This window comes from Lissotriton helveticus, chromosome 5_1 (genome assembly GCF_964261635.1).
Source record: "Lissotriton helveticus chromosome 5_1, aLisHel1.1, whole genome shotgun sequence".
NCBI lineage: Eukaryota > Metazoa > Chordata > Amphibia > Caudata > Salamandridae > Lissotriton > Lissotriton helveticus.
In genome coordinates, this window is record NC_136065.1 from 973,835,968 (window position 1) to 973,859,361 (window position 23,394).

Consider the following 23,394-nt stretch of genomic DNA (forward strand, 5'->3'; position numbering starts at 1 on the left):
AAATCAGAATCAAATATATTATAAATAGTAACAAAGCATTTTCATAAAATAATTTCATTGCCAAGAACTACTAAACTGGCATAAGAGGAATAACAAAATTATCATTTAAAAGGATTATATAAATATATGATGAGTAATACGTATTATAAATTCATCGAATATTGAAAATAGATCTCAGAAGTATGGAATAAATGAGGCAACAACATATATCACAACCAAGACATATGTTAGTAGTATTAATAATGGATAAGAAACATCAGCGAAAGATGAAGGGGAAAAGGAAAGAAAAAGAAAGAGAAGAAAAGAAAGAATACCAGAGAGAAGGGGAATCAGAGGGATATTGAGCTTTCAACCCATGAGAGGACAATTTCATATAGTGATCCAGAGACCGCTAAACATTACTAGAAATTGAAGTGGAATAATGCTTCTTTTCAATAAAAGTATGAGCTCCACGAAGATATGAAACCCATGCCTACCAGGTATGGTACGACAGGAGACGAAAAGATTTCCACTCTGTGAAAATAATTTTTACCACAATGGATAAAAGTAAATCTAAAAGCTCCAAATCTGTATTATCAAGAGGTAAAGGAATAACTGTAGAGCATGGACCTAACAAAATCATAGGTAAAGAGAGAACTATAGATGTATTAAAGATTCGTGATAAATGTTTCTGTATCAAGCCCCAAAAAAAAATTAGTAGCATACATTCAAAAAACATATGTTGATGTGTGCCTGGTACTAAATTACACTTCCAGGAAAGATCACTATCTTGTAATGCTTATGTAGATGAGCAGGGGTCCAAAGTAGAAGATTTAATGTGAAGAATTTAGATTGGATTAATGAAGGATCAATTTTATTACATAGGGATACTTTCTCGATCAATTGTCAGGTATCTTGTGAAATATGTTTGAAAACGTCTTCAAAATGGTGAGACCATTTATCATCAGTAATTGTAGAGTGTGAAGTTAGTGGAACGGATAAGAATTTATAAATTTTAGAAGCTGTATGGCCTGAATGTGTCCATATGGATAAAAGTGAGATAATAACCGGATCTGTAGAAAGGGGTATTTTAGAAAGTTTAACCTTTAGTTTAAAAAAAGAATAAAAATCCATCTTGCTGAGATTATACTTGATGGCTAGGAAAGAAATAGGAAGAGGATCATGATTAGTGTTGTGGAGGTCTTTCACCAGATTGATACCTTTGGTGGCCTACGAAGAAGCCGTATAGGATCAATGTCACTATGAAGTTTAGGATTAAACCATAAAGATAACTATCTTGATTTATGGATAGGTTTGGATACTTTCCTATCAATATATTATAGTGCATTAACCGTGTCTTGTATAATACTCTGAGAGTGAGCTAAAACAAGCTTGGATGCTGTGAGAGAAGAAGGAGTGGAAAAAGGAGCTTATAACTCAACTTCAATTTGAATCCACGGGGGTATATATTGAGAATCCGGTAAGAACCTGAGTGCACCTTGAGATGCTAGAAAGGAGATTTGGTACAGATTCCAATCTGGAAGATTACAACCACCCATGACAGAAGGCTTCCTAAGGAACTTTTAAGCAATTCTAACTTTCTTATCATTCCATAAGAATCTCAAAGATATTGAATCAATCTCATGAAAGAAATCAGAGGAAAGCTTTATAAGTAGCATGGATGATAAGAAATCGATGAACTGGGTTATCATAATTTTAAGAGTTTGCAGTTTGACTAACCAGGAAATATATTCGGGAGACCAGGAAGGCCAAAGATCCTTAACCTTAGATATGATGTGGGATTCATTATAGGTGATGGTATCTTAGAGATCTTTACAGAACCAGATCCCTAGATATTAATACGAGTTGATTGCCATTTAAAACCTGAATCACCAATGTGAGAAGGAAAACACAGAGAGCTTACGGGGAACATTTTGGTTTTCTCTTTATTAAGAGTATAGCTAGAGACTGCCTAAAAATCACTAATAATGTTAGAGATAGAGAGAATTGCTGATACAATATCCTCTGAAAAAAAAGGACATAGACAGTATAAGTGGCTGTTTTAAGTGCAGATGATCCAAATTGAAAACCTTTAATACCCAGGTTCAGATTAATTAAATGAAGAAGTGGGTCAATGGAAAGAAGAAAAAGAAGGGGGAGAGAGGGCATCCTTGCCTAGTGCCTTGGCAAAGATTAAAAAAAGAAGACGTAGTGCCATTAATCCTGATATTAGCTTTAGGTTGTGCAAAGAGAGCCATAATCATATTAATAAAGGAATCACCAAAGTTATGGTATTCTAATACTGTCTGTAAAAAGGCCAAGAAACTTTGTCAAATGCTTTTTCGGCGTCAAGAGCAATCGCTGCCGAAGGCAATGAGGAGAGTTTTGCTTTTTCTAGAATATGGCAGAAAGTCAGAATATTGTCTCTGGCAAGTCTACCTTTAATGAAACCTGTTTGGGAATCATGGAAAAGATTAGGAATATGACCCTCTAGGCGTCTTAGCTAAGATTTTGGTTTTTAGAATCAGAATGATCCTTACCTTCTTTCGGGATAACTACAATAGTAGCCTCCTTAGGCGAACCTGAAACTTTACCAGAAAGAACAGAATTATCAAAAATCCACCTAAGATATTTGACTATTGAAGGAGAAAATGTCTTATAAAAGGCAATAGGAAAACTGTCAAGTCCGGGAGCTTTGCCCGAGCATGTAACCTTAATATCTTGGAAAATCTCATCAGTATCAATTGGTCTCCATAGTTGTAATGTCAGTATGCGAAATAGTATTAATAGGAATTGAATTAAGAAACTGTTGACAAGTACTCTTAGTACACTGGTCCCGAGGTGTATAGAGAGTTTCATAATATTCTCGAAAGACCCCAAGGATTTCTTGGGTGTGGAACTTCTTTGATCCGGTTTTATCAGTAATGTGAGTAATATGAGGAGCATTGGTATTTGTATTCTGATATTTTAGAGTGGCAGCCAACAACTCACCAGCTCTATTCCGTAACAATAACTGAGAGGGATTTTTGAGTGTGTACTTCAATATGAGCTCTTTTAGTGACTATGGAATTAAAAGAATACTTCAAATGTTTTATATCCTGCAAGAGTAATTTGTCAGTATAATGTCTATATAACTCCTCTTTGTTTTTAATGTCATCACCCAAGGATTGAAGAGACTTCCTAATGTCACTATTCCTTTTGGCCATTTTTTTAATAATGTGACCCCTTATAGTACATTTAAATGCATCCCACAATACAATTGGAGAATTCACTGAGAATTTGTTATCTTTTAAAAAATTATCATTCTCATCATTAAGCTCTTTAACTTCATCATTATCTTCCAATATTTCTGTGTTTAGACACCAACTACGAGGATCATTAGTATTCGTAAGATTAAGGATAGTTAAAGAGACTGCTGCATGGTCCGAAACAACTATTGGATGAATCATAAGATTTGTAGTATGTGTTAGAAGAGAGGCGTTGACCAGAAGATAATCAATACGAGAGAAACTAGAATGTGGGGAGGAGAAAAATTTGGAATCACTTCCCTTAGGATTATGTAATCTCCACGCATTATCAAGATGGTGAGACAAGCACATATTAAGCTTATGCTTGTGCACCCAAAGAGGTCGAAACTTAAAGGCAGAATGTCTATCCAAAATAGGATCAAGAGTAAGATTAAAATCACCTCCAAAAATTGTTCTTGAGTTTTGTGGAATATCAGTGAGTATTGATTACCGCTCACCAAAAAAGTGGATCTTCAATGTTTGAAGCATATAAATTCATAATGTATAGATCGTCCGTACCATTAGTCAGTCATGTTAGCAACCATGTGCAACTGATATCATGTTCAGCTGTAACTATAGACAAACCAGAACTTTTAGAAATAAGGCTAATAACCCCCTTATTTTTCCCAGAAGCCTCGGAGCAAGTAATAGCAAGCACACAACCTTTCCTCATAAGAAGAGCTTCTTTGAAACCTATCTTAGTCTCCTGAAGTACAGCCATGTCACCGGATAAACTCTTACAATAGTCTAAAATCTTGGCCCTTTTAAAAGAATGGTTCATACCCCTAACATTAAGGGAAACTACATTTAGACCAGTCATAGATATGCAAGGAACATTGATAAAAGAGTACAAGGGCAATCAAAATATACTTAAAAACCAAATGAAATAAAGCATGTATCCCAAAATAAAATGAAGCAGATGTCTCAAAATTAAGGTAGAGAAAAAGGAAAGGAGTGAGAAATGGGAGGAAGAAGATAAAGAACAGATGTACGCCAAGAAAATATGGAGCAACATCAAAGTTCAAACCCACCAGGGGATGTCTGTAAGAGACACATTGCATATAGGGACAACGTGGAGGAGCAACAACAGAGGCTATCAACGATGGTCTAGACAGCTCAAAGATAAAAAAGCTGCGGAGGTGCAAAACTATATTTCCGTTCCATACTATATTACCTATAACTCTTATTAATAGCAATAAATAATGTAAGACTGAATAAATATAATACACCGCTCTGTCATCAGCTGCGGTGGCGCTGTGCTGATGACGGAGCGGTTCCGTCATGACCCGCGCGGGCGTTCTATTGAGCGGGCGTGGCCATGTTGGAACTGCTCCGTCATCATCACAGCTCAACCGAGGCTGGTGACGGAGCGGTCCCGTCACCAGAATGCGGCCGCCGCGCGGCCGCCCCGCTCCCTTAGCGCTGCGGCGGCATAGCCGCCGCAGCAATGCGGTTAAACATTTTGAAAATGATAATATTCATTAGGGGTGGGCGCAATTTACAGAATCGCTTTATGCAAATCTCCGCGAAACGGTAAAAAATCTCTGCGTGGAATTGCTTATTCGTGATGCTTTTTTACTGTTCGCAATCACTGTTTGGGTGCTCAGGGGGAAATATCTCATGAACACGCATTTGAGAACGCAAACAAGCAAAAAATTTCACGAAGTCGCGGACCGCAGAATTTTGGGCAATTTTGCGTTCTCCGCGGAACGCAAAATTACTCAAATTCCACAAGCGGAACAGAATTAACCGCCCAGGCCTAATATTCATAAGCAAGTAAAACGAGACTGTAGTAGCAGATAAATAGCAGCTGAAGATAATACATTCCCATCTATAAATTCATATAAATAAGATCTAAAGAGGGTACACACAATATATGCAATAAACATCCAACTGTAAATTGTGGAATAAAAAGCTCATAGACAGTATCATTCAGTTAGAGCAAATATTAAAGAAGAATTGAATGTAAATAGAAAATCTATCATAAGATAAAATTACATAAGCAAACTATCACGACTATAACAGCATATAATTCAGATTGGATATACTTAAGAAAGCTAAGTTGAGACGCAGAGGAGGAACTAACTCAGAGTGTGCTTAGAGGAGCCCCATTAGATCAAGTATTGATTAGGATAGCAAAAGCAAGGATGGCAGCTGAGGAGGGTATAGCTAAAAAGGCAGCAAAAATATATTTAGCATACAGAGAAAGATGTTATGAATTTAATGAATCCGTTGGCCGTACGCTCGCCATCCGCACAAGACAGAAGGTCTCTATAGGGCAAATAAGAGAGATACAGGATGATGCAGGAAAAACAGCTACAGACTCCGAAGGGATTCAAGAAGTCTTTAGAAACTATTATACCTCTTTGTATGATCAAGAGTGCCTGACTGATGTCACCAAAATAAGTAATTACCTGCATAACATACCAGTAGCTACGCTAGCAGACGAGCAGATTAATACACTAGAGGCTTTGTTTACACCAGAAGAAGTATTGAATGCCCTAAATAGCCTCCCATCAGGGAAGGCTTCAGGACCTGATCAAATCCCGCTTGAATTCTATAAAATATTTTGGGATGTAATTAAAAAGGATTTCATTACTACAATGCAGCAAGCACAGACAGGAATATCAGCTCCAAACAGCTGGGCGGGGGCAGACATTGTTATAATTTTGAAAAAGGGCAAACCGTCAAACCAACCTGTCTCTTATAGGCCAATAACTTTAATGAATACAGACACAAAAGTATATTAAAAAATACTTGCACTGAGATTTGCAAAAGTAATCGAAACTTTGGTTAGTATTAATCAGCACGGGTTTATACCAGGGAGGGGCACTACGCATCATACACGAAAGGTTATCACTTTGTTTGATTTCGCAGAAGTCACAGGAGACCCGCTCGCAGTAATGGTACTGGATGCTGAAAAAGCTTTTGACCGGGTCTCCTGGGACTTTCTATGGTTTATTCTGAGAAGGGTAGGATTGGGGGAGGGAACGGTGAAGGCCTTGCAGACACTACACGCAGAACCAACCGCTTGTATAAAAGTAAATGGGGGGTGTACATTATCTTTCCAGATAAAGAGGGGTACACGACAGGGGTGTCCCTGCTACCCGCTTTTATTCGCCCTTTATATGGACCCATACATAAGGCGTATAGAACTAAACGATAATATTTCCCCAGTTGAGACCGGCAGGGGCCCCTGCAAAATATTGGCCTACGCTGATGATGTGGCAATTGTAACATCTAGTCCCACGGAGGCTATAGAGTTGGTCGAGCTAGAAGCACAAGTATTTGGTGAAGTGTCTGGTTATGCACTTAACACTGCAAAAACACAAATTATTAAAAACAACAAGATAGATTGTACTGAATCCCGGGTGGTCCACAGCGGAGTTTATTTAGGGGTAATAATAACCCCGGACCTGGACAATCTTGTGGAATTAAATATATCACCAATAATAAATAAAGCTAAGAAGGGTTTAGATATACTTAACAACATACATTTTTCAATAGTAGGCAGGACTAACATAGTCAAAATGATTTTTCTCCCAAAGTTTTTATATTTATTTAGGGCTATACCTCTATTATTTGAAGGGAAATGGTTTAAACTTTTGGAACATATGATAAACCGTTTTGTCTGGGCACACGGGAAGACTCGAAGGGCGCTTAGATATATGGCACTACCGAGGGCACGAGGGGGGTGGGCCTTACCGGATCTAAAATTCTATTACTGGGCAGCCTGCCTTCAATACATGACATGTTTGCTTGGGGGAGCAGAGAGTGAAGGCTACTCTGAGTTAGGGACGCTAGCAATTTACTCATTAGTACTGGGGGATCATGCGGAAAACTGTTTGTTGAAATATACAGAGTATAGTTATTTTAAGAGAGTTAAATTCAAAACGGTTATGGCAGCATATAAGATCTGGTTTTCTTTTTTGAAAAAATTTGGCTTAGGCAAATATAATGCTTATACAAGGTTGAATAATAACCCCGGCTTTCCTGGGGACATATTCTCAGGGGCAGTGTTCTCGGAATGGGGAAAACATGGGATCAACAGACTGGGTGACCTGATGGGAGAAAATGGGCTGATGCAGTTCAATAATTTACAAGCAGTATATGGGCTAGACAACAGCCATTATTTTAAATACTTGCAAATTAGAAGTTTTATTTTGACTAAAACTGGAGGGCCGGTGGGATTTGCATCAACTCAATTCTGGATACTATACAGGCTGGTGTAGATTGCACAATTAAAAGATTCTATTCCGAACTAATAGAGCATCAGGCAGATGACCTTGGAAAATTTGAAGATAAATGGGTACAAAAAGTAGGTATAGAGAAGGAAAGTTTTCATAGATCTCTGGAACTAAGGCAGAAATTATTATGCACAGCATCACTTCAGGCACAGCATTTTAAAACGCTGTATTTCCTATACTATACCCCATCCAGGTTGGCACAGTGGGAAGCAACAGCGGGTACTACATGTCCGAGATGCGATAGTACTCAGGCTGATTTAGTGCACATGTTAGCTACCTGTCCACACTTAAAAACAACCCAAGATGAAATTGAAATATTCCTTAAAAGATTTCTAACAATAGAAATTAACTTAACTCCTTCACTTATACTTTTAGGAACAGACATCAGTCTTGATAAGACTAATTATCAGTATTTTATTTTTGTGGCTATGACCGTTTTAAGACTCTGTATGGCTACAGCATGGCTGGATCGACTTCCCCCCACTTTTCATCAATGGCTAAGGAAATTGTTGGCTGCCTTTAACATGGAGAAGGCGATCTATGCAAGAAGGGGTAGAAAATGCAGAAACTTGGAAAGGAGATCTTAGCATCATATTCAGGAGTGGAGAGAGAGAGATCCAGGGTAGACTTGGAAATTACCTGTGATAAACCTCTGTTTACTTATAAATGCATACCGTGAATTGTTTTCATGTATATTTTTTCCTCTCTATGTTTGAACCTTGTGTATAAAAAATTTCCTTTCTTTGGCTTTTCTTATGATTTGTGACAAATCCTGCATGTTAAAATACAATGTACTTTTGCTGTGTTCTGTACAATGAAAATGAGGGGGGAAAAATCAAATAAAAATATAAACAAAAAAAAAAGAAAGCTCAGTTGAAAAAAGAGTAAATACATTCAAGTCAGTGAGATCATTAAATTGTATATCATATATAGATAACTTACCATCAAGAAAGAGCACTGAATAAGGAAAGGAGGAAAATAGGAGGTGGAATAAAGGTCGTAGTGGTAATAGAATAAAGGGAAGAGAAGAGAAAAGAATGAAATAATAAAGGATAAAGGATAAAATACTTACCTATCACAAAGGGATTAGAGAGAGAAAAAGTAAAGATAGGTCAAAAGAAAAATAGATTCAGACATACAATCATACACACCAAATAGGGATATAAACAGAAACACCAGTGCACTTCCAATATAGTCTCTTTGATCCCTTCGCTATTTTAGCGATTCATTAACAGTCCCAGTCTTTGGTCAAAACTGTCAAATTCACAGACATCAGATGTAGTGGAAATGTCAAGCCTTTATTTGTTTCACTTAATGGTCCACAGCCGATGCGCGTTTCGCCCCCTTCGGGCTTTCTCAAGGCTTATTTTGAGACTTGATATATGTTGTTACAGGATCGTAGTATCAATTTTTTCCATAGTTTGTCGTAGTGTGGAGCCATATTACGTTCCACAATCTCAGCGTGAGTCGTAGTCTACCTTGTACGCCGTCCCTGCAACCCGGCCGGATCCTGTAACAACATATATCAAGTCTCAAAATAAGCCTTGAGAAAGCCCGGGGGAGGCGAAACGCGCATCGGCTGTGGACCATTAAGTGAAACAAATAAAGGCTTGAAATTTCCACTACATCTGATGTCTGTGAATTTGACAGTTTTGACCAAAGACTGGGACTGTTAATGAATCGCTAAAATAGCAAAGGGATCAAAGAGACTATATTGGAAGTGCACTGGTGTTTCTGTTTATATTGTGGGGACTTCAATTCCGAACTGTTGTTTGGGAAGGGGGTCGTGTTTTGATGCCCGAGGTGGATGTGCATCCAACGGCAAGTAGCACTCCGTACTATGCAGTGTGTATGATTAGATACTGATATACTATCATTGTGAACTAAGGTTGATGTGCGAATCTAAATAGCAAATCCACCATTCTTTCTGTTGAAACACCAAATAGGGATATAAGTTCCAATAGAGCTAAACACAAAACAGAGTTGCTTAACTCTGTATCCATAAGTAAATCAAACAAGACAGTAAAGGACATAAATATCAATCTATGCTTAGTACAAATTCATACAAAGAATTCATTCAAATAAGATCTAAAATGGAATGCATAATATATAATGTAAATGACCAACTTCAAGGTTGTGGAGTAAAAATATCATGAATAATACCATTCCATTAAAACGAATCACTGACAGAATATCGACGGACAAAATATCGACCTACAGAAAAATCGACGCTGGAATATCGAAGGCAAGAATATCGACATCATATCTACAACATGGTAAGTACAAAAATATCAGATTTGAGGCAGGTGCACAGCTGTATTTCTTTCAGAACGTTTTAAATCCTTTGTAGGTGCTCCACAAGAGGAGTCTGGCGTCCCTGGACGCCCAAGTATGAACAATAAAACACATGTCTCTAATGGGCCATTAGAAGCATCCCTGTGGGCACACTGTATTTCCTCAGTGTTGAAGTGAGGATTCCAAACACAGTTTGATTGTAAATTTGTTTATTCCATATGTTTTACGTTGTTTCGCGATTTTTGTGCATTATCGTTTCATGGTTATTCCAATATTTATACAAGCGACAAAAATAGTTTTTCAATCCAATGCATTTCGGGCGTGATTTAATCGCCCTTCATCAGGGACAACACTAAAAGAAAAAAAACAGGTACAAAGATATGTTGAACAAATGTCATGGAAATGAATGTTGAGTGGTGATGTTGAACTCCAGTGCAATTTGTGACCCCTCATTCACCCTAGGTTACAATAAAACCTAAACCAATGTGCCTGGTGTGATCTAGTGCACTTTAGTTATACTACCTAATTTGCCATCGAAAAACCGTGAGTAAACGTCCAGAACGATTACTAACACAAAAACACTTACGTGTCGCGTTTTGTCAGGTTAGATAATCAATTCAGAGTGAAAGCTGTTGGAGGACATAAAAAAACGAACCCACTCGATTAGCATCTAGTTTTCTAACTATTCCTTTTGGTTGAGTATGTCAAAATGAGTTCCTTGAACACTGACCTGTTCTCGGTTAAATAGTAACAATTTCCTCTCCTGTCAAGGCGTTCCGTCGATGCAGACGCCGGATACAAAGTCCTTCTACAATTTCCCTCGTAACAACCGTCCGTAATGTTAAAAAACAGTCAGATCACGTGATAAATGAAACTAAAAAAGTTACTATGTGTTTTTACGTGTTAACGAATATAAACACTGATTGCTATCATAATTCGAATTTGTTGAGAGTTCCAGGCTTATATCGATCTCCTGTATCAAGGCTGGAATTAAACAAAAAGTATGAATAAAAGAAAAAAGAAAAAAGAAAAAAGGTTTTGTTGTTGTTAAGTCTCAAACTCCTCAAGCTAAAAGTGTCCTAACTACCGGCGTTTCCGGAGTGCTGTGTGTGTGATGATGTTATTAGTGATGAAACATGTGAAAAACTTATTTAACTACATTTCCATAATCGTTATGCTCAATGAAACAATAAATATGTAATAAACAAAAAATTTGCAGAATCGCAAGATCCCCTCCCCGGCCAAGGAAAATGAACAGTTTCTTATAGATAACATGACAATTCCATTCGTTCATTGAGCCCGTTGGGACTCTGGGTTGACAACTTATGAATCCAAAAATTCTCTCATTACAGTAAATATTTGGTATTGTCTCTCCCTTCTCTTTTTTCAACCGTTTCCAATATCATGTATTTCAATAGAAATATTATGCTTTTCTTCCATGAAATGCGTTGCCACTGTGGACTTGGTGTTTTTCATACGGCTGTTAGATTTATGCTTGGTGAGCCTTATTTTTATGCGTCTCTCTGTTTTACCAATGTAAAGTTTCCCGCAGGGACATTTCAAGGCATAAATCACGTTGGCTGTATCACATGTTGCGTTCACCTTGATTTTAATTTCGTGACCTTTCATGGGATGATTTATTTTGTTTCCCCTGATGATACTGTTGCAATTGGCACAGTTCAAGCATGCTCTTGTTCCCTTGAATGTTTGGATGTCCGATGGTTTATACTTTAGCATTTCTCCTACATTGCGAGCTCTCGTGTAAGCGAATAGTGGAGTGTTTTCAAATGAATTTTCAAAATCTAGTTCCAACCTAAGTATAGTCCAATTTATGGTGATGATCTTCATGAATTTCTGACTGACAGTAGAACATTTTGATACTGCTAAAATCCTTGTTTCCTCTTGTTTGCTTGTTGCTTTTAGTCATTCACTCCTTTTAAGTGCGTTGACCTTCTTTCGTGAGTCCTCTATGGTTTTATTTGAGTACACTCTGTTTATGAATCTGAGTGCCATTTCCTCCATACGTGCTTCCACTTTGTTTTTATCTGATACAATTCTTTTGACTCTCGCCATTTGGGAGAAAGGAAGGTGTTCCTTTAAAATTTGCTGATGAAAACTTGAAAAATGTAATATGTTATTCCTATCGGTGCTTTTTCTGAAAATGTCCGTTTCAAACCCTCTATCTGTAATAGATATCTTCACATCCAAAAATGTAACTGTGGTGTCTGATATGTCCCAAGTGAGTTGTATCCGATCATCTATGTCATTAAATTCAAAAAGGGCAGATTGTAAGTGCTCTTTTGATGATTTCCAGATGATGAATATCTCGTCTATATATTGTACTAGAAGCTTTACATTGTCACGCCATTCCGTTTTTGAAAAGATGTTGGTTTCCTCGTATTCCTGCATAAAGATATTGGCGTATACTGGAGCCGCCGAATTTCCCATAGCCGTCCCTGTTAGTTGTTGGTACCAAGTGTCTTTTTTAATGGAGCTAATGATGTTCACACTTTATCAGAGTTATTTCCGATACAAAGACACTTGGTACCAACAACTAACAGGGACGGGATCTTGCGATTCTGCTAATTTTTTGTTTATTACATATTTATTGTTTCATTGAGCATAACGATTATGGAAATGTAGTTAAATAAGTTTTTCACATGTTTCATCACTAATAACATCATCACACACACAGCACTCCGGAAACGCCGGTGGTTAGGACACTTTTAGCTTGAGGAGTTTGAGACTTAACAACATCGAACCTTTTTTCTTTTTTCTTTTATTCATACTTTTTAGTTCATTCCAGCCTTGATACAGGAGATCGACATAAGCCTGGACCTCTCAACAAATTCGAATTATGATAGCAATCAGTGTTTATATTCGTTAACACGTAAAAACACATAGTAACTTTTTTAGTTTAATTTTTCACGTGATCGGACTGTTTTTGAACATTACGGACGGTTGTTACGAGGGAAATTGTAGAAGGACTTTGTATCCGGCGTCTGCATCGACGGAACGCCTTGACAGGAGAGGAAATTGTTACTATTTAACCGAGAACAGGTCAGTGTTCAAGGAACTCGTTTTGACTTACTCAACCAAAAGGAATAGTTAGAAAACTAGACGCTAATCGAGTGGGTTCGTTTTTTTATGTCCTCCAACAGCTTTCACTCTGAATTGATTGTCTAACCTGACAAAACGTGACACGTAAGTGTTTTTGTGTTAGTAATCGTTCTGGACTTTTAGTCACGGTTTTTCAATGGCAAATTAGGTGGTATAACGAAAGTGCACTAGATCACACCAGGCACATCGGTTTAGGTTTTATTGTAACCTGGGGTGAATGAGGGGTCACAAATTGCACTGGAGTTCAACATCACCACTCAACATTCATTTCCATGACATTTGTTCAACATATCTTTGTACCAGTTTTTTTCTTTTAGTGTTGTTCCCTGATGAAGGGCGATTAAATCACGCCCGAAATGCATTGGATGGAAAACAATTTTTGTCGCTTGTATAAATATTGGAATAACCATGAAACGATAATGCACAAAAATCGCAAAGCAACGTAAAACATATGGAATAAACAACAACACTGAGGAAGTACACAAATATCACACAAAAAATCGATGTTAAAAATATCGTAAATAAAAATATCGTTTTTTTGTAATTAAAAAAAGTGTAAAATGAAGTAAATAATACTTATAAACCAAATAAAACATAGTTACAAATGTTTAATATTGTTTAGAATAAATAAATAATACATATACAATAATATAAAATTAATTAAACATATACATAAAATATATAATATATACTTACTTAATAATACGTTTTAATAATTATTTTAATACCTCATAAATTATTTAAAAAATTATACATTACAAATACATCTAAACATAAAACAGTGACATAAATAAAAAGTAAATAATTATATTTAATACATTAAAATAATTAAATATACTTTCAATATTTTTAAAATTATTATTATACTACATTATCAAAAATAATAATAAAAATATTAAATAGCTAAATAAATAAAAGTACTATTCAAAGTCCCCAAAAAACTACAGTAATGATAACATTGGGTGCTACAGTAGGGAAAGCATTGGATAGCGTAGGGGTAAAAATTACTTTACCAACCCCAGAGGGGGCAACAATAGAGAAAGCGTTGTATAGCGTACGGGTAAAAATTACTATTCCAAATCCAAAGGGTGCTATAGTAGGGAAAGCGTTGGATAGTGTAGAGATAAAAAAATTACTATTCCAACTCCAGAGGGGCAACAGTAGGGAAAACATTCGATAGCATAGGGGTACAAATTACTATTCCAACTTCAGAGGGTGCTACAATAGGGAAAGCGTTGAATAGCGTAGGGGTAAAAATTACTATTCCAAGTCCAAAGAGTGCTACAGTAGGGAAAGCATTGGATAGCGTAGGGGTAAAAATTACTATTCCAACTCTAGATGGTGTAACAGTAGGGAAAGCGTTGGATAGCCTAGGGATAACAATTACTATTCCAACTCCAGAGAGTGGAACAGTAGGGAAAGCGTTGGATAGCGCAGGGGTAAACATTCTTATTCCAACTCCAGAGGGTGTAACAGTAGGGAAAGCATTGGATAGCGTAGGGGTAAAAATTACTATTTCAACTCCAGAGGGTGTAACAGTAGGGAAAGCATTGGATAGCGTAGGGGTAAAAATTACTATTCCAACTGCAAAGAGTGCTACAGTAGGGAATGTGTTGGATAGCGTAGAGGTAAAAATTACTATTCCAACTCCAGAGGGGGCAACAGTAGGGAAATCGTTGAATAGCATACGGGTAAAAATTACTATTCCAACTCCAGAGGGTGTAACTGTAGGGAAAGCTTTGGATAGCGTAGGGGTAAACATTACTATTCCAACTCCAGAGGGTACAACAGTAGGGAAAGCATTGGATAGCGTAGGGGTAAAAGTTACTATTCCAACTCCAGAGGGTGCTACAGCAGGGAAAGCGTTGGATAGCGTACGGGTAAAAATTACTATTTCAACTCCAGGGAGTGAAACAGTAAGGAAAATGTTGTATGGCGTAGAATTTAAATATAACATATTTATAAATAATTTTTGTATTTAAAATAATGAATAATTACATTTCTAAATAAACCTATATCATTTACAGATATATAATAATTATTAAAAGCAATTACAATTGAATAATTAAATAACAATACATTAACAATAAATACAAATAAACATTAATTAATAAATATTAGTCACCAAATAATAAATATTAAACAATAATATATTTTCCATTTACAAAAAAATATTAATTATTTAAAATTAATTCACAATTAAAAATTAATACACAATAAAATTACTTTTCATACCAAATAATACTTTTTATTAAACATTGATTACCAATTAATTAGAAATAATTTCCAATTAATAACATTTAATTACCAATTAAAAATATGAATTGCCAATTAACAAAATTGTTTACCAAATAAAAAATTAAATACCAAATAAAAAGAAAATGTACCAAATAAAAACATTAATTACCAATTAAAAAATTGATTAAACATTAAAAACATTAATTACCAGTTAACAAAATTATCAATTAAAATAATTAATTGCCAGTTAATAATTAATTATAAATAAAATCCATACCAATAAATTAATATAAATCATTAATTAATTACAATTAAATTACTTCCCACCTAATTCCCCTATAAACCCACAACCCGCTACAGAAATAAAAACAAACATTTATTAAAATTAATTTATAATCCCTAAAAATTAATAATTAATTTAGTATATTTAAATTACTACCCACCCTACTCCCCCATAAACCCACAACCCGCTCCGTTACTAAAACATAAAATGTATTTAAAAATAACATTATTAATATTACACATACATAATAAAATACATAACAAAAATACAAATATCGATATTAGTAACATCGAGATTAGTTACATCGATATATATGCTATCAATATTACTAACTTCGATATTATTTACATCGATATAAAAAAATTCAATATTACTTACCTTAGGGTCGAAATTCTGTCCAACGATATTCTTGACCTCGATATTCTATACCTTCGATATTTCCAACTCAATATTTTTGTAGGTCGATATATAAAACTCGATATTTAGACTGTGCACCCATTAGAACAATGAGATAAGATTTAAATAGAATAACTACCATAAGATGTTATTTCATAAGTGAAACATCATAACTATAATATAAAGAATTATACAACTGTCATATCAGTTGGAACCAGAGACCATGAGATAATATAACCCTTGTATATAGATACCGCCTAAAAAAGAGCACTGCACAAAAAAAGAAGTATTGTCCGAAGTAGAATAAAAAGTCAAGTAAGAGAAAAGAAATAAGAATCAAATACCTAGCTATAGCAAAGGAATTAGAAAAAAGGGAACTAAAGGTCAGTAGAAAAATAAATTTATACATACACTCATGTAGTTAAAATAGCATCCCTGAAAAGCATATCGATACCAGCATTGTACATAACAAAACTGTAGCGATGTGAACCCCAGTATAACTAAATATAGTACAGAGGATTGTAAAGAAAAATTCAATTAATAGAATATGACTAATCTAGATTGGGCAAAACATCAATGAAATTACCACCCATTGTAGAGTGAGTTCAAAAACCAGCAAAAACTACAAAAGCTGTGGGTAAATCAAAGAAGATAGAGCTAGCATGTGTATTAGATAAGTGAAAGAACATTAAAACCAGACCAGGTGATTAGGGGTGAGAAGGACCAGGAGGAGAATCTGAATCCATCTGAGATTCAAATCGATTATCCAAGAATGTGGAAAGATCTGAGTGTTCATAAAAGGTCTGTGGATGACGTTTGAAAGTAATCTGGAATCCTGAGGGACCAGAAAACAAGAATGGAATATTCATATCGGTGAGCCTCTTGCGTAGATTCAGGAATCCTTTATGACGGATTACTGTGTCTCTGGCAAAATCTTGTGAAATAGATATTCTGTGACCTTCCCATTGTATTGTCTTGATCTTTGAATTTGCGCCAGAATTTGATCCATGTGTTGATGGCGCAATGGTTTAAAAATCAGAGGCCTTGGGGAGGACATCGTTCTTGGTTTAAAAGTTGGGACCCTGTGAGCACGCTCTTTCCCAAAGTCTTTATTGAAAGAAATATTCAGGGCATCTGGGATCCAAGTAAGCAAAAAAACAATTACTGTAGGAGCAGACTCCTCACAATCCTCTGGTAATCAAAAAGTACAGAGATTACTTTTTCGATTCCAATCTTCCTGTTCTGGTAAATCCCTCCTTAGTGAAGTAATTGGGTGCTCCAAATTTTGGATGTGCTTCGCTTGTTTATTTGTAAGGTCTTCCACACTACTTATTCTTGTTTCCGTGGTAGAAATACTTAGTGAAAGAGTTTTAAGAACATTACAAATTGCAGCCACCTCTACCTGAAGTAAATCATTGTTCGTATTGGTACTTCATGCAATATCATGAACACTATTGAGCTTAAGTAAAATCGCTTCTAACATTGAGGCACACTCAAGACTACCCTTAGCTGGTAATTCCGGAGTAGGTGAGGCCTGTTTGGAGCTCTCTAAATTCCCCTTAGAATCTCAGTATTTGGTATTCACACTCATGCCTTCTGCCAATGGATAAGATTGTAGAAATCCCAACCAGATAACCTTAGTATGGTTAGAAAGATTGGGTAAGGCGATGTGTAACCTTAAAGATGAGGGAGAAGACTATACTCTTCAGCTGCCAGCCAAATCCTTCCAGCCGTGACTACAAATCAATAGGGAGCACCAAAGCAGAATATTATCATGGCCACATTACCTCACATGGAATGAGCAATAGCACTACAACCAGGCTCAATACCAAATCAGAGCTCAGTATGAGACGTTTCAGTCAGGTGTCACCATTTCGAAGTCTCCAACCATGAAGAGAAAGCAGCCATGCACAATACTTGATATCTATGAATACAGCACTGTGTCAAGTAGAAATAATGCAGAACAATCCCCTAGGCAGTTTCAAATGAACATTTAGGAGCTTTGCTAATGAAACTCAGCATCCATATGCCATGTTGTGTGGCAAATTGCACTGACGACCGCCATTTTCGAAAACCTCATGGCGCAGTCATTTTCGTCTCGCAGTCTCAAAATAGGTAACATGTGAAAACCAAACACTCCCAGGCTTCCTTAGTTGTTCCGCCATTCTCTGAGGCTGAAGGGCGATAAAAAAAACACCCACAGCGCACAGCAATTGAGTGACTGAACAGGCAGTGTCACATGGCAGTGTCATAGGCAGCATCAATTGAGCAGCTAGGAGATTAGTAATGAAATTCAGCTTCCATACGTCGTTCTGTGTGGAGAATGGGCCCCCAGGGGCACTTGGCAAAGCCAATGTCCCCCTGGGGTATTTCGCGCGAGGGACGACCTCACGCAGCCTGATTGGGTGGTGGGAGGGGTTAGGTCAAAGTGAAGGGTGGGGAGGGAGGGATGACGTCACTCGGAGCGAGTGAGAGGAGCGGTGGTGTCACTTTTGAGGCGGCGCTCGTGAGGAGATTTCTGTCAGCTGTTTTCAGTGTCGGAGTTTCGGTTTTTAGTGCTGTCACTTTATCGTTGAGTTACTTTTGACGATTTAAGGTCAGTGCTGGAAGAATGGCGGAGGAGGAAATTGCTTTAGAGGCAGTTAGAGCGCTGATGGCGGTGGGACGGAGCGACTTGTTGAGGCCAGGTGCTGTGGAAAATACATTGGTGGCTGTCAAGCGTCCGCGTCGCTTGGCAGCAGAAGGAGTTTCAAGAGCGGTGGCTGCCTGTCAGGAGGTTAATCATAATATACATGAGGAGGACGGTGGAGTGAGGATGACGGCGGCGAGAGCCAGGAGAGCGCGCTCAACGAGCAGAGGAGGTCGGGGTAAGAAGCTGCCGCCCCCGCGCTTGTCATCTGCCCCCAGTGATGTACAAGGGGGTTGTCGATTAGTATTGGCACCAGCAAGACGTAGGGCTGGTAGGCGCGGTGGCAGCGCTGGTGGTGTATTCGACATGCGCGTGTCGCATATTCAGCTGAATGAAGGAGAGGCTGAGGGGGAGTTTGAAGAGCAGATTGCCACCACGTCGCAGGAGCCGGGCAGAGATGGGCCACGACCCGGTATGACGGCGGTGTCAGGCTTGCACATGAGGTCAGAAGGGCAGCAGGCGAGAGGCAAGAGAATTGACATAGCACCAGAAGTGGATGCTGACAGGCGGAGACAGATGTTAGTGAGCTACTCCAGTGATAGTGAGTCTGAGGAGTATGAACTGTCAGGAGTTGAAGAAGGCGAGGATGTCAGGGGCGGTGCATCAGTATTCGAGGAGCAACCCCAGCAGGATGAATGTATGGACTGCCAAGACATTCTTGTCCCTCAGTCTCGAGGCCCCCCAAAACAATTTGTTGAGGAGGATTCTCATGTAGATTTAACACATGATTTTCAATTTTTGCAGGATGAACAGCAGCTGAGGGGTTTGATGTGTAAGCCTCGAGATAAGCAGTTCAGGGGCGGGAGGTGGGGGGATATGGGTGGTAGGTGTGGGGGCAGACAGGTGAAGGATACTAGTGTGATGTTTCCTGAAGAAAGGCCTCCGCCTGGGCGTTCTGAGGCATTTTTGAGCATGGGGTCTGTGATTCCACAGGGCCAATGGGTTTGGGTGGAGCACATGGAGTTGCCAGTGGCACAAAGGGCTGGTACCTCAGCTTCAAAGCTATCAGGTAAGTATGGTATGGGTCCTCGCTCGAGCGGTGAGTACCTTAAGGATGCTGCTGGTCTGGTACCAGACGAGCAGTTAATTTTCTCTCAGACGGCGCCCCAGAGCGTGGCGCTTGGGGGGGGGGGGTGAGTTTGAGACGTGGATCTGGTGCGGATTTCACACAGGCGACTGGGTGCTTTTTGCGGAGGCCTGAGTCAGAGGAGCACAATACAATTCTTAACTTGGCGTCTGGCTCTAGGCCAGGTATGAGTTTTGCTATGTCAGGAAATGAACAACAGTTTGTTGGTAATGTTGGTGAAGCAGATAAAGAAAATGAGTATTCTGCAAGACGTGGACTGTCTCATGGTGGGAGGGTAGGAGCTCGGAGGGGAGGGAGTCGTACAACTTCTGCCAGTGTATTTCAGAGTTCTGGAGCGGTTCTCTCACCGGCACGTATGACTCCGAGCGGACATCATCTGCGTGATGGTCTGGAGGACTTTCGTCAACGGGCTGCGCAGCTACCAGCAGGTAAGACGGACTGGTGGGCTGCTTGGACACGGCCGTTGGCAGGTGGTACAGGTGTGGCGCCTGCGGAGGGTGGGCAGGAAGGAGGGGGTGGTAGTGATGGTTTGGGGGTGAAACAGGGCGAAAATCTACAGTCCACAGCAGGGCAAGGGGGGAGGTCTGATAAGGAAGGGGGTGGGAGCCCAACTTCGTCGGTCACTAGTTTAGGTCAGAGTGAGACCCCGAGATTGAGTGGTACGAAATTGCCTTATATGGGGGTGTCAATGCCATTGGGCATCCATTTGTCAAGCAGAACTAGGCAGCGTATTTGGAACCATGAGTACGTGGATGTTTTCCGTCTACTTCATAGGGAGTTACAGGCAAAGGAAGGGTCTAAAGAGGAGGAAGCTGAATTGTCCCGTCGCCCCAAAGTGCCAAAAACGATAGAAAACTGGACAGCGGCGTTCCTTATCTATGCCAGCGTTTATTGCGAACGTTACCCTGAGAGGGCGGTTTCGCTGTTTAAATATTTGGATGTCATTAGGAGGGCGCATTTGCAGGCGGGGGGATATGCGTGGTTGAACTACGATGAGGAGTTTCGGGCGAGAATGAGTTTATTTCACGATAAACCATGGGGGGAGGTTGATCAGGAGTTGTGGTTGCAGTGGTTGTCGGGTCATTCTTCTGCGAACACGATACATACAGCAAGCGGGTTGCCGATTCCTTACCGGCCCTTTTCTCAGCGTCCCGCCACAATGGGGGCGGGTGGTGTTGGAGGGGGTCAGTTGCCCACAACTGGAGCATGTTGGAGCTTTAATAGAGGTTCCTGTGTGCGCCAGTATTGTAAATTCAAACATGAATGCGCTCAGTGCGGGGGCAGACATGCCATCTTTCAGTGCTTTCCTAACCAGCACCCTGGAGAACATGGTAGAGGTCAGAGGGGGGGCGAGGATCAGTGCCGCCTCTTATGCCAAACGGCGCCTACCCCAATTAGGTTGCAGGCCATGTTGAGTTTTTTTGGAAAGGTATCCGGATTGGTAAGGAGTGGCCAAGTTGTTTTGGGGGTTTCGGCTCGGTTTTAGGATTGGCTACCAAGGCCCCAGAGTCTTGCGATGGGCTGATAATCTCAGGTCTGCAAAGGAGATGGCTTCGGTGTTGAGGGTGAAGTTGCAGAAGGAATTGGATTTAGGCAGAATAGTTGGACCTTTCGCGGTTTGCCCCTTTGCAAAAATTAATTGGGTCGCCCCTTGGTGTTATAACAAAGAAAGCGCAAGGTGATTTTTCGCCTGATACATCGCTTTTTTGGAATTTTTTCCCCTTGTTAGTGGCGCTGCAGGTTGGGGTGAGGAGTTCAGGGTCCGCTGCGGTTGTTTCATATCGATAACATGGCAGTGGTTTGTATGGTTAATGGGCAGCGGGCAAAGGATGCAAAGGTGCTGCAATTGTTGCGGGCTTTCATGTTGCGTGTCCGCAGCTGAATATTGTTTTTAGAGCTCAACACATCCCTGGTGTCAACAATTCAATTGCCGACGCTTTGTCTCGTTGTCAGTGGCAGAGGTTTCGGGATGGGCACCTGGAGCGGACTAATGCAGGACACCGATTCCACCGAACATGTGGGACCTGGGGAAATGAGAATGGCAGAGTTTATCGAGCAATATTTAGCAGGCTCCACGCGACGCAGTTATCAGCTGGCATGGTCTGGTTTTTTGGAATATGCCGCACAGCACGGCTTGGTTGGTACAGCGGTGTGTGATGAAAAGTTTATGTGGGAATTTGTGTTGAGTTTGATAGACTAAGGTTTGTCGCCATCAACCATTTCAGGCAAGTTGGCGGGCATTTCATTTTATAGTCAACTGGTTTTGGGGCGGGAGGTTCGAATGGGTTTCCGTTTACAAAAAAAAAAAAAAAAAAAGGTTGAAAGGTTTTGGGAGGTCATTTGGGCAGGCGAAAAAATTGAGAAATCCCATTACATTTGCATTGTTACAAAACTTGTTGGGCGTCCTGCCCGCTTGTTGTTATGATGAGTGGGAATGGTTTCGATTCAAGTTATGTATGGTATGGTTGTTCTTTGGTGCGTTTAGGTTATCAGAATTATTGGGTTTGCGAAATCAGGAGGGGATCCCGACATCTGATATCGAAATTCTGGGTATAGGAGTGTTGCAAAATTACATTGAGGCAGTCAAAGACAGACCAGAAAGGGAAAGGGATGTTGGTGCGACTTGGTAGGAGCGGGGTTGGGGGTTGCTGCCCGGTGGGGGAGTGGGAGGCATTTGTTGAGTCGGTGGTATTCCAAGAGGGTGTGATATTTTGCCATAAGAACAAAACACAATTGACTTGTTTTCAATTTTTAGCGGTTTTAAGGAAGGCGTTGGTATTGGTGGGGGAAAATCCGCACATTTTTGGGACGCATTCGTTCAGAATCGGTGCAGCTACCGAAGCAGCGAGGTTGGGTTGGGGGTAAGAGGAGTTGCAGCGAATTGGAGATGGAAGTCCAATTGTTGTTTTAAATATGTTAGGTTGTGCATATAAAAAAAAAAAACAAAAAAAAAAAATGTGCACAAAGAAGGTTTTTGGTTGGTCACTGTTACTTTTTCCACCGCAGGTCGAGTGGCGGATTTTCCTCGAAAAAAAAGAGGACCGGTTTGTCGGCCATTCAATAGTAAAGTGGGCTGCGAACTTTGCTGAACAGCAGCTGTGTGGGGGAGGTCTGGGCTTGTATGGTAATGCCCATGAGGTGATTTGGAAAGGTGTCGGGGGGATGAAATAGGGGGAGTTGTTTCAGGTTTTAAACAAAATGGCTGAAGCATGGGGCATTCCAGACTTGCTGATCTTGCACTTAGGTGAACATGATCTGGTTGAACGGTCTGGACTAGCTTTAATCAAGCAAAGGAAACTTGATTTGGCGGTGATCAAAGTCAGATGGAAGGGGACCAGGGTAGTGTGGACGGAATTTTGTTCAGGAGCCAGAGGAAAGGAGCTAGGGTTCATGCAGCGGTGGAAAGGGCCCGCAAAAAAGTTAATAAGGCTTTGAAAACGTACTGTGTGGCAATGGGCATCACGGTCATTGCCCATGAGCATTTTAACAAGGAAATGCTGCATTTGTTGAGGGATGATGGGGTTCATCTCTCGCAGATGGGTCAGTCTTATTACCTGATGGAACTCAGAGACACCTTAGCCAATCTGTGGTGTGTTGATTTGTGGTGCTCCAAACCAAAAGGAAAATGAGGGGATGTTCTAAAAAAAAAAAAAAAAAATGTGTTTTCCTTTACTGTGATTGGTATACTGACTTGAGCGGTCCATTTCTGACGAGAGAGAGAGGTTTTTGGGTGGGGCAGGAAAACTCAGGGGTTTTCCTGGGTGGCGTGTGTG